At 37.9% G+C, this 24,793-nt stretch overlaps 1 protein-coding gene across 1 annotated transcript in view; it reads left to right on the top strand.

Annotated features, from left to right (window-relative positions):
• PAWR (pro-apoptotic WT1 regulator) overlaps positions 1-24,793 on the top strand; it is a 119,565-nt gene that overhangs the window by 34,535 nt on the left and 60,237 nt on the right. The gene's annotated exons all lie outside the window — the stretch shown is intronic.

Below are 24,793 nucleotides of genomic sequence, written 5' to 3'. Positions count from 1 at the left end.
CAGCCCAAAGGTACTAAGATATGAACAGTTATTCTCTTTGATAATTTCATATTTGCCAATACTTAGTACTTCTCCTGGAATGTTTATTTTGCATGTGCTTTGTAGTTGGATTTATTTTTAAATTTTTTAAAAATTTTATTACACCATAAACACATAGCCTAGATAACTGCTACATATAGTATGATTTTATTTCATTTATAAGTTGCTGTGTCAGAAGTTCACACTAGCCTGTTTAAAACAAATTTATAAAACTTTAGTTGTCAAATAATCACTAAAGGAGATTTAGTAAGTTTAGGATAGTACCCATGAATTTTCATTTTTTAAAGATTCTACCAGATAATTTTGGTGAATGTGGACCATCAGCAGTACCTTTGAAAAATTCTGGTTTACAGAATTTATTAATAACTTCATATTACCTGAAATATGTTACTCAGTTTAAATCTCCAGTTTATTTATCTTGGCTTTCAAAAATTACTTTTTAAAAGACTGCTTAGAGTTATTAAACATTTGGTATTTTGCCTGTGAAGGTAGAGTAAGGAAGTTTGTGAAAATGCTGTTTAAACAATGCTGATCACTAATCATAAAGAAATAATGAAAATGATACTGTGTTGTCATTGTAAATAAAAATAGCCACAACTTATATGAGGGTTTTTACTTGACAAATATTTTAGGTAAGCGCATTTAATTTATTTAACCCTAACCTTAAAAAGATAGGTGAGTGAATCTCCACTTCCCTATTGAGCAATCTGCACTTGATCAGTTTTACACAAGTAATAACTGATGTAACCAAGGTTGAAATCCATGTTTATCTCATCCTGGAATCCATCCTTCTTAATAGTTAGCATTGTTAATAGTTAACAATATTCAATGGTACTTATTAAGAATAATATGAAGAATAAATATTTGAAATTAATAATTCTTAATAATTATCATTACATTAACAAAATTTGTATATTGAGAAAATGATGAGTAGATAGGTATTTGGTAATGTGAATGTTTATGTTCCCTCTCAAATTGCTCCCTTGGTGTTGCCTTGGAACCCCAGTCACTTACTCTGAATTTACCATCTTTTTTCATATGGAATACAAAGACCTGCTAAGATTCTTTTTGGTTTCCTGCCCATTTTTCCTATCTCTCTTATGATTTTAAGTGTTGATTCCACATTTTAGCATTTATCTTCTGTCCTCTATCCTCTGGAAATACACCTGGTGGGAGTGAGTGCCATTTTATGAGTTGAAGTTTGCTGATGCATAAATGGACGTTACATGATTTGGTGTAAGCCATTGTGGATTTCTTACTCTGGAATCTGTAAGAGTTGGGTTCTTACTTTGATCTTAATGTGTGAATGATGCCTTTGTCTTGAAGAAAGGATATAGGGAAGCAAGCTGAAATGAATTCTAGTTCACTTTGATGATGTGGTAGGTCCATGAGTGATGGCCAGAAGAAGGATGTAAGAGGTTAGTGATCCCAGGCTGTCTTGATTTACCCAAATGGAGGTGCAGAAGAAAGGGCTAGACACATTAGAGAGATACAGGCTAAAGACTTGAAAGATTTTTTATTTTTCTGTAGCTTTTACCTAGCTTTCCTGATCTTTGATTTGTTAGGATACATCTTAATGTAGTTATTCTAATATCACAGCCTATTTACAGGACTATTGTGAGAATCAAATGAATGTAAAGTATTATCCCTGCAAATGATTTTTATCATTGTTCCTGTCTCAGATGTCTGTATCTTTTAAGCTCTACTGTACTTATTGACTAAGATTTTTCTGTATTTCAGATAACGTTTACTGCATTTCAGCTTCTTTTGAAAAGGTTGTTTTTTAGTTTGAGAATATTTTCTAGCATTTTTGCAAGTGGCAACATTTGGGTTTTCGTTTAGGATATTTTTATTTATTTTTACTTTTTATTCCTTTCCCATTTTACTTTGTAAATATGATTAACCAGGCTATAACCCTTCTGTAATTCCCTGAATCCTCTCTCCTCTGAGCCCTGCTTAAAGGTATGGCCCTTTTGAATGTAGTATCTTTTTACTGAAGACACACAGGCTTTTTCATAGATGCTTACTGAAATAACTTTTTATGGAGATAAGGGAAAGTGATGAAGGGAGGGAGCTTTGGTTTAATGTAACCTGATGCAAATGCGGCATTGAACTTGGTAGTTAACAAGTTTCCTAGTTCTAATAGGGCTTTAAATTTAGGTGTTACTACTACAAGAATTTGGGGGGAGTAAATAAGAAAGCTATCTTCTTATAACTAAAAGTGAAATATTACCTTAAATGTAATAAATTAACTTTTAAGTTACATGTCCATGATAAAATTTCAAATGGTACAGGCAACCAATTACTTTGTTGTGTGCCTTCCAGAGATACTCTCTACTTTTGCCAATAAATATGTATAGATATCCTAAGATTCTTTCAAGGCTGATGATGAACACTGTCATGAGTTTGAAATCATTTGTTAGTAATTTCCAGGTTAGATATATTATGACTAAGAGTTTGAAATATAAGTTCTTAAGGGCAGATTTTTTCCTTAGTTAAGTATATAATATAGTTACTATTTGTATTCTCCAGTTTGTATGATTTCATCTTTTTTCAAAATCCAATAAAATGCTTTTTTACAGTCTTGCTAGAAAGACCTTTCTGGATTTTAGGGGAGAGGTCTGGCCAAGAGATAACAGTTTGGAGGTAGTCAGTTTACGGCAGTGGTTTTTGTGTTTTAGCACACATCATCCCTTGGAGGGCTTGTTATACACACAGTGCTGGCGTCCACCCAGCGTCCAATTCAGCAGGTCTGGGTTGGTGTCCCAGAATGGCATTTCTAACTTGCTCCAAAGTGATACTGATGCTGCTGTGATTCTGCACTTTGAGCATCAGTGATCTGTTCTGTTTAAACCATGTGAAAGTAGACAGATTGAGTTAGCTTGGGTGTAAAAGAGCTGAAGTTCTGAGGGCTGAGTCCCTTTAATTAATGGAGGCAAGGGGTGGGGTGAGATAGGGTGAGGTGCTGACAGGTGAAGGAGGAAAGTTCAGGTGATCAAGTAAATGTGGAAGAAGATCTTTTGTGTTTTATCACTCTTGAAAGTTTCAGAATACACACAGACATGGTAAAGTACTTACGAAATTCCTAAGAAAAGAATCAGATGTTTTAAAGAATGATTCTGTATGTCTGCCTTGAGGGCAGAAAGAAAGGGTTGCAGTAGGGACTGTTTACCATTTCCTCTAGACTAACGGAGGTTTGGCAGTTAACAAAAGCAAAGTTGTCTGAATGTATGACAAGGGACATGGTGTCAGTACAAAGGGCCCAGCGGAGTTTCCTAATCGTGAAGTCAGTTTGCCTGTGCTTGAATTCAAGCCATGTTTGAGAATCATTGACTGATCCTTGTATTTGTAATTTTTTTTTTTTAATATAACGTTAGATACAATCAGTTCAGTTCAGTCACTCGGTCACGTCCGACTCTTTGTGACCCCATGGACTGCAGCATGCCAGGCCTCCCTTTCCATCACCAACTCCCGGAGTTTACTCAAACTCATGTCCATTGAGTTGGTGATGCCATCCAACCATCTCATCTTCTGTCGTCCCCTTCTCCTCCTGCCCCCAATCCCTCCCAGCATCAGGGTCTTTTCCAATGAGTCAACTCTTCACATGAGGTGGCCAAAGTATTGGAGTTTCAGCTTCAGCATCAGTCCTTCCAGTGAATACTCAGGACTGATTTTCTTTTAGGATGGACTGGTTGGACTCCTTTCAGTCCAAGGGCCTCTCAATAGTCCTCTCCAACACCACAGTTCAAAAACATCAGTTCTTCTGCACTCAGCTTTCTTTATAGTCCAACTCTCACATCCATACGTGACTACTGGAAAAACCGTAGCCTTGACTAGACGGACTTTTGTTGGCAAAGTAATGTCTCTGCTTTTTAATATGCTGTCTAGGTTGGTTAAAACTTTGCTTCTAAGAGTAAGCGTCTTTTAATCTCATGGCTGCAGTCACCATCTGCAGTGATTTTGGAGCCCCCAAAAATAAAGTCTGCCACTGTTAGACACAATAGGTACTCAATACATTATAACTTTCACCAGATAATCTTTCTTTGGTTCTGGTTTGTTGATATACCACAGAATATTTTAATTTTGCTAGTATAGAGATTTATACTTTTTGTATTGATTTATTGAATTACTCATACCCTTTTTGCATTAAGTTTTGCAGTTTTACTCTGATACAGAATAAAAGGAGCGGGAAGAAATAAAGCCCTTCTCTTTTAATAGCTTTAGCAGAATAGGTAAACATGAATGTTAGGTATTTGTAGCCTTCAGGTCAGAGAATCTCTTGTTGGTATCACCATACACTGTTTCCCTGTCTAGAATCACTACCACAGGTGGCTACTGAGCTCCTGAAATGTGACTAGTTGAGATGTGCTGAGAGTTTAAAAGACACACTGGATTTTGAAGACTGAAAAAATGTTAATATTAAATTATTAAACATTATTAAAATATTAAACATATATAATGCTTTATATGAATTATAGACATAATTTTGAGCTATTGGATCAAATAAAATATCAAAATTAATTTTATCTGTTTTACTTTTTTAAATGTGGCTACTTAGAAAATTTAATACTACATGTGTCTTACATTTTGTTTCCATTTGACAGCATCGATATGGGAAGAGGAGGAACACAATGGAAACATGCAACTTTTATTACTTTGGCATTTGTCAGTGGATGAAAGGGAAAGGAGGCGATAACTAGACAGTGAATCTTAACGAAAAGATGCACACATATCTGTTATCTTTAAATTGCTTGGCAATAGCAATTAGCATGTGTATTCAAAAGATGTAGTGGTAGAGACTCTTCTATAAATTTTTTGTTTTCTTTTTTTAATAAGCATTAATTATATAAATGACTTTGGAGAGAGAAAACAGCTGTTTATTAATGTGCCCTTTCCTCAAAGAGGTGAGCCATAGTTTTTAAAAAACTAAGAAGACATTTATACTAATTTACATAGATAAGGCTTGACAGTTTGAAGAAAATGAACATATATTATCTGATTTGATCATATTGACCTCATTTTTGGTAATTGTAGAAACAGATTTAATGTTAATGCCACTAATAGGTTTATTATACAAACCAGTGGTACTCAAACTGCCACCAAGCAACTCTTGAGTAGGAGAGGACATAGTTTATATCCCAGGTGGTCCGAATTGTACTAGTATAATTGCCCAGTTCTTTGAGGTCTTCTGTACTATTCAGCAGGATCCCCCTGTGCCTCATTGGTAAAGAATCCGCCTGGCAGTGCAGGAGATGACATGTTTGATCTTTGGGTTGGGACTATCACCTCGAGAAGGAAATGGTAACCCACTCCAGTATTCTTGCCAGGAAAATGCCATGGACAGAGGAGCCTGGCAGGCTGCAGTCCGTGGGGTGACAGTTAGATGCGACAGAGGGAGTGAGCAGGCGTGCATGTGTTGTTCAGCCCCTCCCGCCCGGTCTCTGAGCACACCGAGCGCTTCCGGGGTAGGTCACGGACACGCCGTGCCTCTGTGTGCATGGCGGGCATTTCCATGGAGAGTCCATGTGCGCCCCAGTCTCTGAGCGCACTGAGCCCTTCCGGGGTAGGTCACGGACGCGCCGTGCCTCTGTGTGCATGGCGGGCATGTCCATGGAGAGTCAGCAGTACAGCTGTGAGGAGAGTAGAGCTCTATCAGATCAAGTGTTCCTTGAAGGCCTCTTTTATGAGTTCTGGATATAATATAGGAGAAGATGATGCCTCTGCTTTCTTTTTTACAGTGTTGTAACTATTCTTAATTGGAGGTTAATTCTGTTACACAATGTCTCCCTCTATCCTATCACATATACAAAATTTTTTCCTAAAAATGAGAAGACTAAATACTCTGTTTATAAACTGCAATTTTTAAAAACAAAATTTTAGTTAACAACACTTTTAGTATAGGTAAAATAACCAATTTCACCAAGTACCTAGCTAGATACAGTAATCACAAATCTGAGAACTTAATCTCTTTTAACTTCAATTTGCTCTCTTATAAAATGGGACTAATTCATCTTGGTGTTGATATATGGGTCAGTAGTCATAATGGCATTGATGATAATGACAGTAGAAGCTACTAGGTTTTATTACTAGACACTCTTCCAAGCCTTGGGTGATTGATATTATTACTCCTATTTTATAAATGAAGAAATTGGCTTTATTTGAAATTCAGATTCATGCACTGTTGTGTTCCTTGAATTTACACATTAATACCCTTGACCACCATGTTATTTAGCACACAGTTAATGTTGTTGTTGGACTTCCCTGACATACTCCTGATAGCTTACAGAATGGTGTTGGATTCGTGATCTTGGAAGAAGATTTAGCTTCCTGACCAGGGACCAGGCTTGATCACTCGAGAGCTTTTGTGTAGCAGAGTTCTATTAAAGTAAGAAAAGGGACAGAGGAAGCTTCTGACATAGACATCAGAAGGGGGCGGAGAATGCCCCCTCACTAGTCTTATCAAGGCCTTACACACTTTTACCAGACCCACTCCCACAACATAAGTCTTAAGATAATGGGATTAAAACTAACAATAGAAAGATCTTACCAGACCCATGGGCTTCCCTGGTGGCTCAAGTGGTAAAGGATCCGCCTGCAATGCAGGAGACCCTGGTTCGATTCCTGGATCAGGAAGATCCGATGGAGAATGGATAGGCTCCCCACTCCAGTATTCTTGAGTTTCCCTTGTGGCTCAGCTGGTATAGAATTTGCTTGCAAAGTGGGAGACCTGGGTTCAATCCCTGGGTTGGGATGATCCCCTGGAGAAGGGAATGGCTACCCACCCCAGTATTCTGGCCTAGAGAATTCCATGGACTGTATAGTCCATGGGGTCGCGAAGACTCGGATGCAGCTGAGCAACTTTCACTTTAACTATTGTTGTTTGGTCACTAAATTGTCTCTCACTATGAAACTCCAAAGACTGTAGCCTTCCAGCATACAGAGTACTCATTAAATGGTAATAGGTTAATAAATAAGCACAAAACAAAATGGCTATAACAAAAAACACCGATGGAATAGAAAGAGTGACAGTCAAGCCAGAGGTTAAAAGGCCAAAATATTTGCTCAAGAGAGGTGGAGAAGGGCATGGTAACACACTCCAGTACTCTTGCCTGGAGAATCCCATGGACAGAGGAGCCTGGTAGGCTGTAGTCCATGGGGGTGCAAAGAGTCGGACACGACTACAGCGACTTAGCACTCAGGCACACATTCTACTAGGAGATAATGTAGGAAAAACAGAGATTTGAGCCTGGGGATCCATTTGACTCTAAAGGCAAATGATTTCATTACTTGTAGCTTAGTTATGTTGTTCTTTAGTCAGTAAGTCGTGTCCTACTCTTTTGTGACCCCATTAACTGTAGCCTACCAGGCTTCTCTCTCCATGGGATTTCCCAGGAAGAATACTGGGCTAAGTTGTCATTTCCTTTTCCAGAAGATATTCCTGACCCAGCAGTTAAGCCCGTGTCTCCTTCATTGGCAGACAGATTATTTACTGAGCCACCTGGGAAGTCCCTAGTTATCTCTAAAATGTGGAGAATAGTTATCTGGGGTGGTTGTGTAAATGTAACTTTTAAGTGTTACTCTCTGACTCATAGATACTTAGTGAGTTTTAGTGATGATAATTAAGATCATAGATATCTAATGGTAGTATATCCATAATGAATTCTCTTCTCCTCTTGAATTTATCACTCTTGCTCTTTAAAAATATCATCTTTATAATAATGCAACATATTCATTGATTTTTCTTCTTTTACTTCTAACTTTTTTGCTTTTTTGCCTTTGTCGAATTTCTATGGCTTTGTACTCTCCCTATGAAATTAGATTGATGTCCAGTTATTGCCGTTCTCATTAAGACTTGGGCAGTTCTTTTTGCAGATACTTGTACATTTATATTGTGCTTTTGTTTTCTATGTCTTTATACTTGTATTTCTCTTTTAATCCCCTCTCACCCCATTCATACTACATTCTGTGTTTTTCACAATGGTCTTTAGTCAGTAAACAGTATTTGGAGACTTATTACATATTCAGTATTGTGCTAGGTGATAGAGATACAGTGATGGGTTTAATAGAGTTTTCCCCTGCTTTCCAGGCAACAAGTATTAAGTGATCATGAGTGGGATGAGTGTCACAAAAGGGTAAGAATCACGCAGTGCATCTTAAAGTGTGGTTTTGGGTCTAACATTATCCTCACCTGGGATCTTGTGAAAAATGCAGATTCTTGGGTTTCTCTCCAGACCTGCTGTCTTAGCGAGCTCTCCAGGTAATGCTGGTGGGTGGTAGAGCTCAAAGACTTTGATGCACGCTGTTAGGAAACTGTGACACAGCGGAGCATTCCCATCTTCTGAGGTGGTGAGGGTGGTGGTTGTGGTGTGTGCATATGAAGGTTATCCCCATGGAGTGTTTTAGCTCTGTTTGCTTTCCTTCCCTCACTTTTCTTTGCGTTTCTCAGCCCCAGCGCTCCTGCTGCTCGATTTTGTCTGTTATCTTGAGTGGTGCTGTGGTGCTTTCGTGTCTGCTTTCATTCCTGGTTTCTAGCATGGTCAGTTGATCAGGAAAGAACCAGATTCCCGTCAATGCCACATTGAAGTTTACTCTTGGAAAAAAGATTTTATCTGTGCTGTCTTCTGTTTCCTTCATTCATTTCCTCTGATACTCCTGACTAGGGTAAACCAGTGATGATGTTCATCACAGCTGACTGCGGAACTCCAAGTACTTGTGTTTATCACCCACCTTGTCTGTTGGAGAAGGGAGTGGCAACCCACTCCAGTATTCTTGCCTGGAGAATCCCATGGGCAGAGGAGCCTGGTGGGCTACAGTCCATGGGGTCACAAAGAGTTGGACATAACTGAAGCGACTTAGCACCAGGTCTGTGGTAGATTTGATTTTAATGGCTAGCTGCTGCTGCTGCTGCTGCTGCTAAGTCACGTCAGTTGTGTCCGACTCTGCGCGACCCCATAGACGGCAGCCCACCAGGCTCCTCCATCCATGGGGTTTTCCAGGCAAGAGTACTGGAGTGGGTTGCCACTGCCTTCTCCGAATGGCTAGCTATGTCTCCTAAACTGTTATTGTGGACCTGGCACTAAACATAATGAGTACTATATTGTCTTCAGCTTTGTTTTTAAACTTGATTTGTTGCATCCATGTCTAGTAAAATAGTTGACTAGAAGGAGTGAATCTTGGGACTTTGTAGTCCGTTGGCTAAGACTCGGTGTTTCCAGTGTAGGGTGGGTCCAAGTTTGATCCCATCAGGAAACTAGATCCCACATGCCACAACTAAGACCTTGTGCAGCCAAATAAATGAAATAAATGAGTATTTAATGATAACATGTGTATGCTCAGTTGTGTCTGACTCTTTGAGACTGTGGACTCTAGCCCACCAGTCTCTCCTCTGTCCATGGAATTCTCCAGGTGAAAATACTGGAGTGGGTAGCCATTCCCTTCTCTAGGGGATCTTCCTGACCCAGGCATTGAACCTATGTCTTGTGCATTGGCACATTAGCAGGTGGATTCTTTACCATTGAGCCACTTGGGAAGCACAATAATAATAATATGTCCCTCCCCCCACCCCGCCACCATGCACGCCAAAAGAAGAGTGAATCTTTTGTTTCCAGGCCCACCCCTCACACCTCCACCTTTCATCTCTCATATAATTTGTAAAACTGCTTCTGGGGAGTATGTAGTTTTTTAAACTCAAATATTCTCTTTTGTTAAATATCGGGGAAAAAAATGAAAATAGGATGAGCCACTGACACCTTACTAAAAATCACAGAAAATAATTTTTTAGAACTTCTCATGTTCTGTCTGTATCATTGATAAGTTTTTAATGAATGTCTGGTCTCAAGTTACTATAGCTTATTTTCTTTCTCTTACATTATATAAGAATATAATTGATGTTATGAATGATTACAGATAGAATGGTCGTATTTTTAAAGTCAGATTTACTGTGAAATTTTTTAACATTTTAGTTTTTTTTAGAATTAGTTGGTCTGGAAATATTGTGAGCTCACGGGCTTTCTCCAGACATTTATTACTATTGTGACATGGAGATGAAGCTCCTAAGATGACGTAGAGAGCAAGGCAGGTGTTTTTTGTTTGTTTGTTTTAAATTAAGTCTTTATGGAATTTGTTGCAGTATTGCTTCTGTTGTTTTTGTCCTGGTTTCTTGGCCATGGGGCGTATGGGATCTTAGCCCCCCAACCAGGGATCGAACCTGCACCCTCTGCATTGGAAGGCGAAGTGTTAACCACTGGGCCAGCAGGGAAGTCCCAGGGCCAGTGTTTGAAATGATAGGAGCAAATAAAGCGGGACTTCCTTGGTGGTCCAGTGGCTAAGACTTCATCTCCCAATGCAGGGTGGCCCGGGTTTGATCCCTAGTCAGGGAACTAGATCCCACATGCCCCAACTAAGACATGGCGCAGCCAAATAAATAAATAAATAATAAAAAATAAACAGACAAATAAAGCTTGCTTCTGTTTGTGAATAATAAGCAGAATTTGGCCTTCTACATTGACCTATTTCATTGAGTATCTAAAATGCTCCTGCTGCAAAGTTTTAGAGATTTTTACCTCGAGCTTAGATTTTTATGTTAATAGTCAAGAAACTTAACAGATTGAATTTAATAAATATTCCAAAATGAAACAAAAACAGTTAAACAATTCTATCTGTGTAAACATTTTGAAGAAGCAATTAAAACATGACTACTTACTGGTATTATTTACTTTGAAGGATGACTAGTTTAGTCTCTTGGAATTTTAATGTTAGATATATAAATCTGCATTTGTTTGGAAGGTAGTTCATTTAATTTAATTTACTAAATTAAATTCTTATGTGTACTGATGTGCATCTGTATATAAACATAAATTTTTTATTCTAACATGAGGCAAAAAAATCTTACTCTGCTTGGTTGACTTATAGGGTGAACATAAATAACCCTATTACTCATCAAAAAAGAAAAACTAGAAGAATTTCAAGTATTTAGTTGCCTATTAAGTTTAGATGGGAAGATAGACCTTTAAGTTGGACTTCCTCTCATGCTTAATGAGTATATGCATTAATAACTCTTAGCTTGAATCTGAATTAATTTCCTTTAAAGACTCAAGGACAGTTAATTACTGTTGTTTATGTTAAATAGAACATATTAGTTAGGAGGGTGCCAAGGCCAGATGAAAAATAATCTACTAGCATCTGAGATTCATGATTTTTCTTAACTGTATTAACCTTAAATACATTTTTTTTTACTGTCTTTCTAGTTAAAGAAGCATATTATTTGGTCAAGGATGACTGCCTTGGTGTTCTTTCTCCTACCTGTGAGGTACACCAGGCCTACCTCATAATCTTCTTCTCTTTTGTATATTGAACTTTTTTGAGGATTTATCTTACATTTGATGTTATAGATTGCTCTTTCCTTGAAAGACTCCCTGAGAGAAACTTTCTTTGCTTCAGTTATGACTCATTCTCCAAATTTCTTCTCTAATTCTTTGAACACACTCCATAATTTCTTTGCTTTATTACTTATTAAATGTTGGTATTCTTTGTGGTCTTCTCCTAGGCCTTCTGAATCTGTATATAATTGCTCAGCAATCTCAACCACTCCTGTAGCTTTAGTTTCTGTATGTATGTTGATAATTTAATTTCTTTGTGGAGATAGATTGACATATAATAAACTGCATAAATTTGAAATGTACCATTTGATAAGTTTTGGCATGTATACACTCATGAAACCATTATAACAACCAAGATATTGAACACATCCATCACCCCCAAAAGTTTACCCAAGATCCTTTGTAATTTCTCCCCCATCCAAGTAAACCACTGATCTGCTTTCTGTTAAAATAGATTACTTGGCATTTTCTAGAATTTTATATAAATGTAATCATACAGGGTATACTCTTTAAAATCTGGCTTTGAGACTTCCCTGGTGGTCTGCTGGCAAAGACTCTGTGCTCCCAGTGCAAAGGACTCAGGTTCTAATCCTGGTCAGGGAGCTAGACCCTACATGCTGCAACTAGGAGTTCACATTACTGAATATCCTGCATGCTGCAACTAAGACCTGGCTCAGCCAAATAAATAAATATTAAAGAAAAGATCTGGCTTCATTTAGCATAGTTGTTTGGCTTGTATTAGTTTCCCACTAATCCTTTCAGATGGCTTAGCCTTGGGGTGCATCCTCATGTGCGTGCACTAGTCAGTGTTGTTTAGTTGCTGAATTGTGTCTGCGGACTCTTTTGCAACCTCATGGACTGTAGCCTGCCAGGCTCCTCTGTTCATGGGATTCTCCACACAAGAACACTGGAGTGGGTTGCCATTTCCTTCTCCAGGGGATCTTCCCAATCCAGGCCTCGAACCTGAATTTCCTGCATTGGCAGGTGGGTTCTTTACACTGAAGCACCAGGGAAGCCTCAGTGCCTAGTTTAAATCTAGAGAGGAGACCCTTTCAGGTCGCTTGGGATTTTTGTGCCGCTCTTTTCTGTTCAGAACTCTGCTCTGCCTACTCCAGCTACTTTGGCCTTTCTGGACTCCCACATCCACTTCTTCAGTTCAGGGAGATTATGGGTCTCTGCCCAGGTTCTTTCTCACTGTGCTGTACTCTGGAAACTCTCTCTAAGAAGTAATTACAGAGTCACCCTTAGTTTTCTTTCTCTCAGTATGCATTATTGTGTGCTTATAGTTACTGTCTGAAAACCGTTGTTTCATGCATTTTATCTATGTTGTTGTTTCAGGCAGGCGGGTAAATCTGGTCCTCGTTTCTCCAACTTGGCCAGAGTGGATGTCATTTCTGTTAATTGATGAATCTGTATATCCAGTGCCTCTTTTCCTCTCGAGCTTTATACTTGTGTGTCCGTCTGCCTACTAAATATTTCTGCGTTTTTTTTCCCTAAAAATACATAGTCTTCTCTGCTAAACCTTGTTGTTCTTGTGTTCCTTAACTTGTGAATAAATAGTACAGCCATCTACCTAGCTTTTCCAGTTTACTGATACTAATATTCTGAATTACATGAATATCTTCCATATTTCCCTGGCCCACCTCCATGTCACATCCATTCATTTACCGCATGTTGTCAACTCTAGTTCGTGGATGGTGCTCAGGTTCATCTACTTCTTTTGTATCCTAAGGACTACTGTACTGTTTCATGCCACTGATATCACTCACTTGGATCACAGTAGTAGCTCCTAATTAATTTATCTGCCCCAGTCTATTCTCCATCTTGTCAGAGCTAGATTTCAAAACACAAATAAATTCATACAATTTTCCTGTTGGAAAAGGATTAGGAAGTCCAAAATTTTTAGTTAGTTCAACACTTTCTCCAGTATCAGAGCTATGTTCAGATTTTGAGTTGCTTTCATACTTCCATTCTGAAGTTTTAAAATATTTGGAAAGTAGTAATACGAAATGAGGTGCAGGGCTTTTGGATGTCAGGCTTTCCGGATCCCTCAGATTTAATCTTATGTGCAAATCACCTGAAACTTTTGTAAAAATGCAGATTTTGTTGAAAGGGAGGGTGTGGTGGGGTGGGGTGCGGCCTGAGATTGTATTTTTTAGCAAGAGTAAATGAATTAGAAAACTAACTGTGATGTTAAGAAATTTTAATGAAAACAAACTTGTACTTCCTTTTATTTCCTTGATTTTTTTCCCGGCTCAGCACAACTGCAGTACTTCACAGGCTGAAACTGTTGCAGATTCCTCCACTGTTACTGAGCAGAAAAGAAAGGGCATTTAAATATTGCAGTCCCCAGAACCCAAGTGATAATTCCCTCTCCCAAGGGGTGGTAAAGCAACACCAGAATTAGGCTTTTTGAGGAGCTTTCCATCTTAAGAGTCTTCCTTGGTTGATAGATTTATGGAAAGGAGGAACACATTTTACACAGAGGAACAAGAGGGCTATCTTTTGAGTCATTGTCTTAGAATTATTGCAAAGTTTTGTCTGTTATATTTGACCATAGCCTCTCTTTTTAATATATTGATTATAGGTACTACCTTATTGCTGGTATTCTTGTTATTTTTGGCCATAGTACAACTATTTTGGATTGGCTAGTCCAAGTGTTCCCCCTTGGGGAAGCACACACGTTCTTTGCTGATACTTCAGTGAAATAGTATTTGTAATTAAGATAAAATTTAAATGTAGTCACATTTAACTAAACATATTATTTATACAAATGGAGGGTGCTGCGATTGTGGATAGACTTTCATCCATTATTCTCATCCCTATTTTTCGCCAATAAGGGTATTATTTCCCCGAGTCATAGTATTGGAATATTTCACTATGATCACAAGCATCTTCTCGGTTTTCCCTGTCTCTGTTCTTCAAGGACTGTCAGTTTATTTCTGTTAACCTTGTTCTCTCAGGTTTGCAGCAGCTCTTCCACAGCCGTCTGACTACTTAAACTAAGCTGACGTGACAATTTGACGCTTCCAGAAAGAGTACATATTATTCACTTAGTACTTCTAGAGGACTTACTTGCATTTCTGTGATTTGCCATGCTACGTGTAAGGATCCTTTGGAACAACTTGAGTTTTTAGGCCTAAACTAAAAATTACGAATTAAATTAAGTTGCCTGTTGTCGACAATGAAAATAATTTGTCAAGCTAGCAGTTTAAAAAGTAAACTAGAATTTGAAATTGATGAAATATAGGTGTTTTTTTTTTTTAATAAATACTGATATGTTCACATGAAAAGTGTTTAAGGAGATTGAAATTGCATCAATTAAAAAAATTATCCTACTTTGTGGTAGAGAACTCTTGTAAGTAGATCAGTTTAGAATTTTAAGTGTACAGTTGAAACAGGATTTCCTGCATTTGGAATATTTAATTTAGTCCCGTTTTTGCTTAAAGTAGAAATGTGATTTCAAATACTGTGTTGTTGTAGACAGATAACACAATAATGTGTAGAAAATTATCAAAGGATCATTTTAATTGAAATTCTTTGTTATTTTGTGTCTTTGCTAATGATGGAGAAAATAAATTGTGAAAACTCACGATAGAACCTGTTCAGTTCCTCAGAAAAGAAACTTTGTCAAATCCTAAATCCAATTCTTTGCTTTTAAGCCAGGTTTCCGTCCCTCACAAACTAATTTAAATCCTCCCAGGAATGCACAGTGTCCCTGCCAAAGGTTTTCTCATGGTGATTGATGAAAAGATTTGCTGCATTCTTTGTAAATACATTTTAGGGACAGGTTAACATAGAGGTTGGAAAATGAAGTAAGTGCACGATGGGCCATATTTTTGTCTTTTTTTATGATTGAACTCTTTCCAAAGGGCTGTTGAAAAGACATTCCCTACAGAAACACAAATCTGAAGTTTTTTTATATAAACAATTAAGAGTGATTCTTTTTGAAAGCCTTTCTTTAATCAGCTCAAATACTCGTATTTGTCAGGTTGTGGTCTGCATTACAAGGTATATTTAGCCAATGAGCATCTCTGTGTTGCTTGGTGTATTAAATACTTAAATAACACTAATGTTCTTCAGAGTTTTTCAGGGTCTTTGCAGATGTGTTTTTATTGCTTTATTGCAAACTGTTTTTATCTTTCCTTTTCCTTTTTTTATGGTGGTGAAATACATTATACGTAACATAAAATTTGCCATGTTAACTATCTTAAAATGTGCAGTTCAGTGCATTAAGTATATTTACATTGTCAGGCAACCACTTTTTTATTCATCTTCCCAAACTGAAACTCCATCAGACAGTAACTCCTTATTTTTCCTGCCTGGCTGCCTCCTACTCCTAACAGCCACCATTCTTTCTGTCCGTGAATTTGAGTACTTGAGGTACCTCACAGAAGTAGATTCATATCTTACATATTTGTTCATTACTGGCTTATTTCATCTAGCATAGTGTCTTCAAAGTTTCATCTGTGTTGTAGCATGTGTCAGAATTTCCTTATCAAGGGTGAATAATATTCCACTATACATGTATATGATTTTTTGTTTATCCATTCATGGATCAAATGACACTGAACTGCTTCCTTTTCTTTCCTTTTGTGCTGAATTTATTATAGCACAAATTCAAGATACTGGTTGTATCAGTCACTTCTAGTGTTTTACAAAAGTGGTTCAGAAATCCACTATAGAAGGGGATCAAGGGATCTAAGCTTCGGGACTGACTCTTCCATGATTTTTTCTCCTTGTCACTTGAGGCTTTGTTTCCTGAGTCCAGCCTGGATATGAGAATAGTCTGATGATCCAGCCAGATCTACACTGCAGTACCACAAGAGACAACTGTGCTCAAAGACTGAGCTGAGATATGAAAGCCTGAGGGCTGGGATCCAGGATTCAGGCCTGGAAGGGAAAGCTGCAAATGCAAATTATATATGTGCCATGATTTCTGTCACCAGTTCTCTTTTGGTTGTCATTTGCCTTTCTTTGAAATTGTACGTGTTTACATTACAATTACTTACTATTTGTATTTCCCGAATTGCCTGTTCATGTTTATGGTATATATTCTGTTCATTGCTTAGCAAAAAATCTAAGTGTGAAGAAAGAAAATGACTTTAAACTTCAGAAATGCAATAATTTGCTTTATTTTAAAATTTGTATTTATTTCTTGTGATTATGCTTTATTCATTTCTCAGGCATCTGGTTTTCTCTGTCCAAGATCATTTACTCTAATATCCAAGTTTCCTAGATTTATTGGTTGCAGATTCATAGCTATAAAATGTGTTTGTATTGAATTGTTTCTTCCCATGCCATACTAGCCTCATTCACACTGCTGTTCTGTAATACAGTGATGGGGTGCTATGACGTTAAAGTTTGATTTGGGTCTCACAAGCTATTCTTCTCTGAGAGCACTGGTGAGATATTGTAACTTGCAAGTTGAATGTTTGCATAATCAAAATGGAAAGCATGGAGTATAAAAATCATCTTTTTGTAATCCCAAACCAGAAAACTAACATCTAAGTCTGTTGACTAGTTTAGTTAAATCTTGACTCAGGGTTTGGACTTAGTTCGAAGCACAGTAAAAAGGAGCAGAATTTGATTATGTTTAAAGTATTAGTTCAACTTCAGGTTTTATGTGAAGGGGTAGTTCAGATAATATGATCTCCTGTTGCTCTATGTAACAAGGAGATTTTAAAAGTTAAATTGTGATTGGCTTCCAGTTAGGGAAGAATGCTCATCTAGAGCCAATGGTATTTACCAACTGCGCCTGTGAAAACATTCCTTTTACCCTCAGATGCTCACTCAGCTTCCTGTTATCCAAGTGACATTATTATAGCCTTTAGTAGTCAGAAGAATTAAAAGCACATTTTAAAAGCATGAATAGCAGAATCTCCCTTCAGTTTTACAGAATTACTGCTTTTTTTTATGATAATGCAAATATCAGAGGATTTCTAAAAACATAGAGAGTTTAACTGTTAAACTTTCTGTGACACTTTAAAGACACAGATCATAGAATTACAAAGTATGTGTCAGTTGTTTTTGTTGTTTGATTGAGCTGCTCAGTAACTTCTGACTTCTTTTAATTGAAAGTGTGACCATTTGAGAAGTTTTGGCCGTTTTTTGCTATGTCTTTTCATTGGCTGAATTAGCAATGTAATTAAGTCCTCAGCTATAATAAGATGGGGGCTTGCTTACCTGGTGGCTCAGATGGTAAAGTGTCTGCCTACAATATGGGAGACCTGAGTTCGATCCCTGGGTCGGGAAGATCCTCTGGAGAAGGAAATGGCAACCCACTCCTGTGCTCTTGCCTGGAAAATGCCATGGACGGAGGAGCCTGGTAGTCTACAATCCATGGGGTCGCAAAGAGTTGGACATGACTGAGCGACTAAACTTACGATAAGATGAACATATGAATATACTTTATCAAATCAAAGTTTTTTATCTGGGTAGGTACAGTACCTCTGTGGAGTACAAAATGGAGTAAATTTAATTTATTGGCCATTTGTTTACCTACTAGTCTTTAGTCATTTACTTTCTGGATTTTTATGCAGATTTCCAAAGGTTAGGAGTGTAGGAATGTAGAAAATTTTAGTACTGGGAATGTAATTGTGAAACTTAGTGGATTAATAAATAATTTTTTCCCCTTATATCACACTTTTTCCCATTCAGCTACCCTTCTTTCCTCCAGCTGGATCCTTAAGTAAATTACTTCTGAGTCTGCCTGCAATGCAGGATATGTGGGTTCTATTCTTGGTTCGGGAAGATCCCCTGGAGAAGGGAGAGGCTACCTACTCCAGTATACTTGCTTGGAGAATTCCATGGACAGAGGAGCCTGCTGGACTACAGCCCATGGGGTCACAAAGAGGCAGACAGGACTGAGTGACTAGCACTTTCTGAGTCTTAGAATTTTAATTTGTAAAAGGGAGCTGTGTAAAGACTTCCTCTGTTGCCTGGCTAACTCAGTGCCTAGTATGTAATAGAAGCTCAATAAATGATAGTTTCAGTGGGGAAAGGAATGGATGGGATGAAGTGAGAGAGTAACATTGAAGTATATACATTGCCGGGTGTAAAATAGCTAGCTAGTGGGGAATTGGTAGCTCACCCTGGTACCCTGTGACCTCCTAGATGGGTGTGATTGGCGATTGGGAGGAGGCTCCAGAGGGAGGAGATATATGTATGCTTATGGCTTATTCACATTTATGGCAGAAACCAACACAACACTGTTAATCAATTATCCTTCAGTTAAAATTTTTTTAAAAATGGTAGTTACTATTAATTAAATTTATAGTTCTCCTCTTTTCTAACTTACCTAAAGCGTGAAAGTTACTCAGTCATGTCCGACTCTTTGTAACCCCATGGACCCCTGCCAGGCTGCTCTGTCTTTGGAATTCTCCAGGCCAATATATTGGAGTGGGTAGCCGTTCCCTTCTCCAGGGGTTCTTCCCAATCCAGGGATTGAACCCAGGTCTCCCACATTGCAGGCAGACTTCTTTATCATCTGAGCCACCACGGAAGCCCCTACCTTATGGAAGTGCTTTCTTATTCATCTAATCTGTTTTCCAGTTTTTAGAACTTTAAGCTACTATAGCTCAAAGAATGCTTTTTATCTAGTGTTGTATCTTGGGAAAATGTGTCTGAAAAAGCATCACTTTGTTTTTAACCTATGTCATGTCAGTGTACTTCCAGAAAACTTTTGTTTTGCTTCCTAAAGTGTATCTATTAAAAATATTCTTAGAATCAGAATTGATGGAATCTTTGGAGTTTGAAGTAATTTTCGTTTACCTGGCCTTAACTTTACCACCCAGTTTAGTCATTGTCTCTGCAGTAGTGTGCCTCAAAGTTTAGACATTTACATAACATCTGCTGTTTGTGCGAAGTGGTTAAGTTAATAGTTACTTAATAGTTTTTAAACTTAGCCTTAGATGAGCAGCAATAGTTTTGAAGCTATAGGTTCTGTAAACTAGCTATATTATTTCTAATGTATATTAAAATAATTATAATTTTGTGACTGTTTAAAATTGTATTGAATTACCTTTTATTAATTGCCTAAAGTTTGCCTGACAAGATGATCATCTAGCCTCTGAATATAATTACCTTTCTTTCTTGTTTCTCTCCCTTTCTATGTAAACTTGAACATAATAAATCTTTTTTAGCAGTGAAATACGGCTTTTTGGTGAGCAGTGTTCGTCTCTCAGTCATGTCTGACTCTCCGCGGCCCCGTGGCCCACCAGGCCCCTCTGCCCGTGGGGTTCTGCAGGCAAGACTCCTGGAGTGGACTGTCGCCCCCTCCTACGGGGGCGCTCCCAGCAGCGGTGGAGCCTGTGCCTCCTGCACGCAGGCGGGTTCTTTACTCCCTGAGCCCCCAGGGAAACGGGAGCCACTATAATACTGCACACAGCTATCTGCTCAGTCTCAAAATACGGGGAATGCTTAATATGCTTTTTACACTTCAGTATTTTAAGATATCCACTTGGGGAAGGAGACGGGAAATACTGCTACTTGATATGTAGGTTTTCACTGGTTTCAGCAGGATTCCTGCCTCACCTCCACCCTTGACTATTACTAATATTTCAGAGTCAGGTCCTTCTTTGGTTCAGTGTTGTTCAGTTCAGTTGCTTAGTCGTGTCCAACTCTTTGCGACCCCGTGGACTGTAGCACACCAGGCTTCACTGTCCATCAGCAACTCCTGGAGCCTGCTCAGACTCATGTCCATCGTGTTGGTGATGCCATCCAACCATCTCATCCTCTGTCATCCCCTTCTCCTCCCACCTTCAATCTTTCCCAACATTAGGATCTTTTCCAGTGAGCCAGTTCTTTGCATCAGGTGGCCAAAGTATTGGAGTTTCAGCTTCAGCAGTAGTCCTTTCAATGAATATTCAGGACTGATTTCCTTTAGGATGAACTGGTTGGATCTCCTTGCAGTCCGAGGGACTCTCAAGAGTCTTCAATACCACAGTTCAAAAGCGTCAGTTCTTTGGTGCTTAGCTTTCTTTATAGTCCAGCTCTCACCTGACTACTGGAAAAACCATAGCTTTGACTAGATGGACCTTTGTTGGCAAAGTAATGTCTCTGCTTTTTAATATGCGGTCTAGATTGGGCATAACTTTTCTTCCAAGGAGCAAGCATCTTTTAATTTCATGGCTGCAGTCACCATCTGCAGTGATTTTGGAGCCCAAAGAAATAGTCTATCACTGTTTCCACTGTTTCCCCATCTATTTTCCGTGAAGTGATGGGACCAGATGCCATGATCTTAGTTTTCTGAATGTTGAGTTTTAAGCCAACTTTTTCACTATCCTCTTTCACTTTCATCAAGAGGCTCTTTAGTTCTTCACTTTCTGCCGTAAGGGTGGTGTCATCTGCATATCTGAGGTTATTGATATTTCTCCCGGCAATCTTGATTCCAGGTTGTGCTTCCGCCAGCCCAGCGTTTCTCTGCATATAAGTTAAATAAGCAGGGTGACAACATACAGCCTTGACGTGCTTCTTTTCCTATTTGGAACCAGTCTGTTGTTCCATGTCCAGTTCTAACTGTTGCTTCCTGACCTGCATACAGGTTTCTCAAGAGGCAGGTCAGGTGGTCTTGTATCCCATCTCTTTTAAGAATTTTCCACAGTTTGCTGTGATCCACACAGTCAAAGGCTTTGGCGTAGTCAGTGAAGCAGAAGTATATATTTTTCTGGGACTCTCTTGCTTTTGCGATGATCCAGCAGATGTTGGCAATTTCATCTCTGGTTCCTCTGCCTTTTCTAAACCCAGCTTGAATATCTGGAAGTTCACGGTTCACATACTGTTGAAGCCTGGCTTGGAGAATTTTGAGTGTTTGTAGAGAAAACCTTTTCCATGGGAATAGGATAGTTGTTTGAAGAGGACAGGGAGTGGAGTGCCCTAACTCCCTCTTATACAGACTTCTCACTATTCCCCCTGGTTTTCACCAGTCCTCTCCCTTGCCTTTAGAGACGTTTGAACTTTCAGTTCCTAAATCTTTTCCCCAATTTCTTGGTATAATTTTTCCTCCCTTTTCTGGTTGAAATGTAGGTTTCAGCTTTCTCTGCTCTGTGAAATAAGCAGTTCATCTGCTTTTAAAAGCCAAAATTTAGCTGTCATCTCTCTCTTGTCTCAATTTTTGTTGATAGGTGCTAATTTGTTTTTAAACATTTCTCCATTGTCATTTTAGTGGAAGGGAGCTGAGATTAAATATGTATTTCCCAACTATCAACAGAATCAGAATTCCATGAGGAGAGAATTATTTGTCTTGTTTTTGTTTGCTCCATTGCTATTGGCATGTATATGTTTGAGAGAATGATGGATCCATTTGTTTGTATAATAAGTAACATGTTATGAAGTGCTTAATGAGCATAATTTCATTTGAATATTCTTCAGTGTGGTTATAAAAACAAATGACCCTACTTATGGTTGAAAATGTTGGTACTTTGGAGGAAGTGGAACTTGCTTAAAGTTAGTGGTAGCAGATCTTGACTGCTACCCCTTGTTCTTAATTGAGATCCTGAGCTTGGTACAACTGAAAAGCCTTTTGAATTGCTATAACCAGATCAACATTGGGCTTTGTGGGCCTTGAAATTGTACAGAGGAACACTATTGTTGGGATAATGAGTATATTGTTAACTCAGAATATGGTTCTGAAAGTATTATACTTTGGAGAACTTTTGTATAATATTGACATTGTCAATGTTATATTTATTGTTACCACGACCCATGTGAATTTGTTGAAGAAACTGAGTCTTTATCATAAGAACACTATGTAGTTGTTTTCCCAGTTATGGAAAAAAGAAGATGAATTTGTGGCAGCCCAAATGAAGACTTAGGAGTATTTTATCTGAGAGATAGCTGCAGAGGGACTAAACTCTTTAGAGAAGAACTGGACTTCAGTTGAGCAACAGGGAGGGATGGAGAATGTTCTTTAAAAAGGTGAGGACTACTTCAGACATTTGTAGAGAGAGTTCTTAGAGCCTACGTGGTAGCACTTATATACGGTCTTTTGAGGATAATATAGTCACTTAATGTTTCATTAATTTTATTGATAGTCCCCACAGAGAATATCATCAACTTTGGCCTTTTTTAGGTTTACGTATTATTATTTAGGGGGAAATACTTAGGCTACACATAAAACCTAGTTCTCTGTGATAATCTAAGGAGGCACCGACCGAGGTCTGCAGCAGATTGTGTCATTGATGATATGTACCCTATTTTAGATTTGTAGGAAAAAAGAAATACCCCCAATTGCAGGGACTTAAAGGAAAGAAAGGATTCCACAATCTTTTAAAGGGTTTTAAGGTTGTTAGAAAGAAGCAACATAAGGCAGGAGGGAGATTTCTAGGTTTTATCCATACAACCCTCTGCTCCCTCTCTTCTTCCCAAATACATAAAACAAGAGGCAAGGTTAAAAAAAAAAAGGTTTAGTGACAGTCCTGGTGGCATTTCATTTTTACTCAAGAAGGTTCCCAAACTTTCTCAGTTCACCACGCCCCTACTGTGCCAGTAATTCCTTCAAAGAAATACCAAATTACACCATTTATTAATAGTTAGTAGTTAGGTCTAAACAGCTTAAGTATTTATGTTCTAACGACTAAATAATGAATATGAATTCCTTTACTTTCTTCTTTGAAGAAAGTTTTTTTTTCACTTCAGCCGTGCCACACTGCATGTGGAATCTTAGGTCCCTGACTAGGGATCAAACCCATGGCCCCTCCAGTGGAAGCACAAAGTCCTAAGCACTGGACTCCCAAGGACTTACCCCAAGAAGTACTGTAATTTTATTCTTAAGTAGCTAAAAGTTTTTTCTAATGGGATGTGTACACCTTATATTAATACTAGACAACTTCTTAAAACTTAGAATGAAATGAGATGGGAACTTCTCTCATTTCATTTTACACTTTTATTTTTTGTTTTGGCCATTATTTTTTTCTTTCCCTTTAAAAAATTTTTATTTAGTTACAGAGGCTTAGTTTTGCAAGATAATGAGTATGTATAAAGGAATGCAGTAGGATCTAATTTGAAACTGAACTCCTTTGAGCTAGTGGCTCATGCAGTGTTCCATAGATGGCAAAAAATGATAAATTTGTTTCCCTTGGAGGAGCTTGTGGGTTTACTGTATCTTAGTGTGCTGTTTGGGGACCATCATCCTTATTTAAGAATTATTAGAGATAGAATGTGTAGACTCAAATTTATTTAAAATCTAACTTTCAATTTGAAACCTGGTTTCAATTTAGACTTCACATAAGTTGTCTTTACTTTAGGTTTCTAGTCTTTAAAGGGAAAATATATTTATAGTCAAAGTAACAAATATACAAAACTTTCTCTCTGCTCACAGACTTTAAAAGTTAATCATTGTTGTAAGTAAAAGTTGTTTTTTTAAACTTTCTGGAAAAGGGCAATATTGAAATACTAGTTGTTTGATAAAGGGAATAGGAAAGCAGCTAAGGCAAGGAGAAATGGAATTTTTGTTACCTAGTGTCCTATTTAAATCTTTTATGTAAGTCATTTGGTCAACAGTAAATGCGTTCTGAACACTGAAGGAAGGTATGTAAATGAATACTTCATGCTTGTAATTGTTAGGCATATAATTTGATCTGAACTATGTAATGGGAAAGGCATATTATTATCATTCCTTAAAAGACTTTGAAAGTAGGCTACACAAGAGCATTTTTCAGTAAATGTCAGAATTAAGACAAAATGAACTTATCATTTACTATAGACATTTTGTTTTCTGTCTCATTATAAAAGTCTGGTTCATTTCTTCTGACATAATGAGTTCAAGAACTTTGGATCCTTTTAAAATAAACTGAAACTCAATGATATGGGATTTTGGCAATTTAAACCAATCTTAAATTTCAGTTATAAAGAAAAGAAACCACATAATCATATTTGTACTGGAGGAATGCTCTCCTTTCTAAATAATAAGTAACTATTGTTTGTCAACGTTCATTGATTCAGATATGTGAGATTAAGCGTTCTTATGTTAATATTTGTTTTTATACTAAATGGTCTGTATTTATAAAGAAGACATGGACACAAATCAAATAGTAGACCAAAAATGGTCCACCTTAGTTTATGTATCTGTTAGTCAGTCCAGTAGCATTGACAATATTTCTCATATGGTTAAGTTCCCAATGAAACATTTAAATACTGCTTTCTTTCTGATATTCCTAGACAGTTGAAAATATTACATAGCTCTAGCTTCTTTTCACATGTTTTAAAATAATGGTATATTATAGTTTGGTGAAATTTTCTTTCTCAGTGGCACATAAAAATAATGGTATTAGAACCAGCAGTCACTTCATGGCAAATAGATGGCATCACTGCCTCAATGGATGTGAGTTTAAGCAAGCTCCAGGAGTTCGTGAAGGACAGGGAAGCCTCGCATGCTG

The sequence above is a fragment of the Dama dama genome, chromosome 3, assembly GCF_033118175.1.
Source record: "Dama dama isolate Ldn47 chromosome 3, ASM3311817v1, whole genome shotgun sequence".
Taxonomy (NCBI): Eukaryota; Metazoa; Chordata; class Mammalia; order Artiodactyla; family Cervidae; genus Dama; species Dama dama.
Note: the sequence above shows the minus strand (reverse complement) of the source record. Positions and strands in the feature narration are given on the sequence as shown.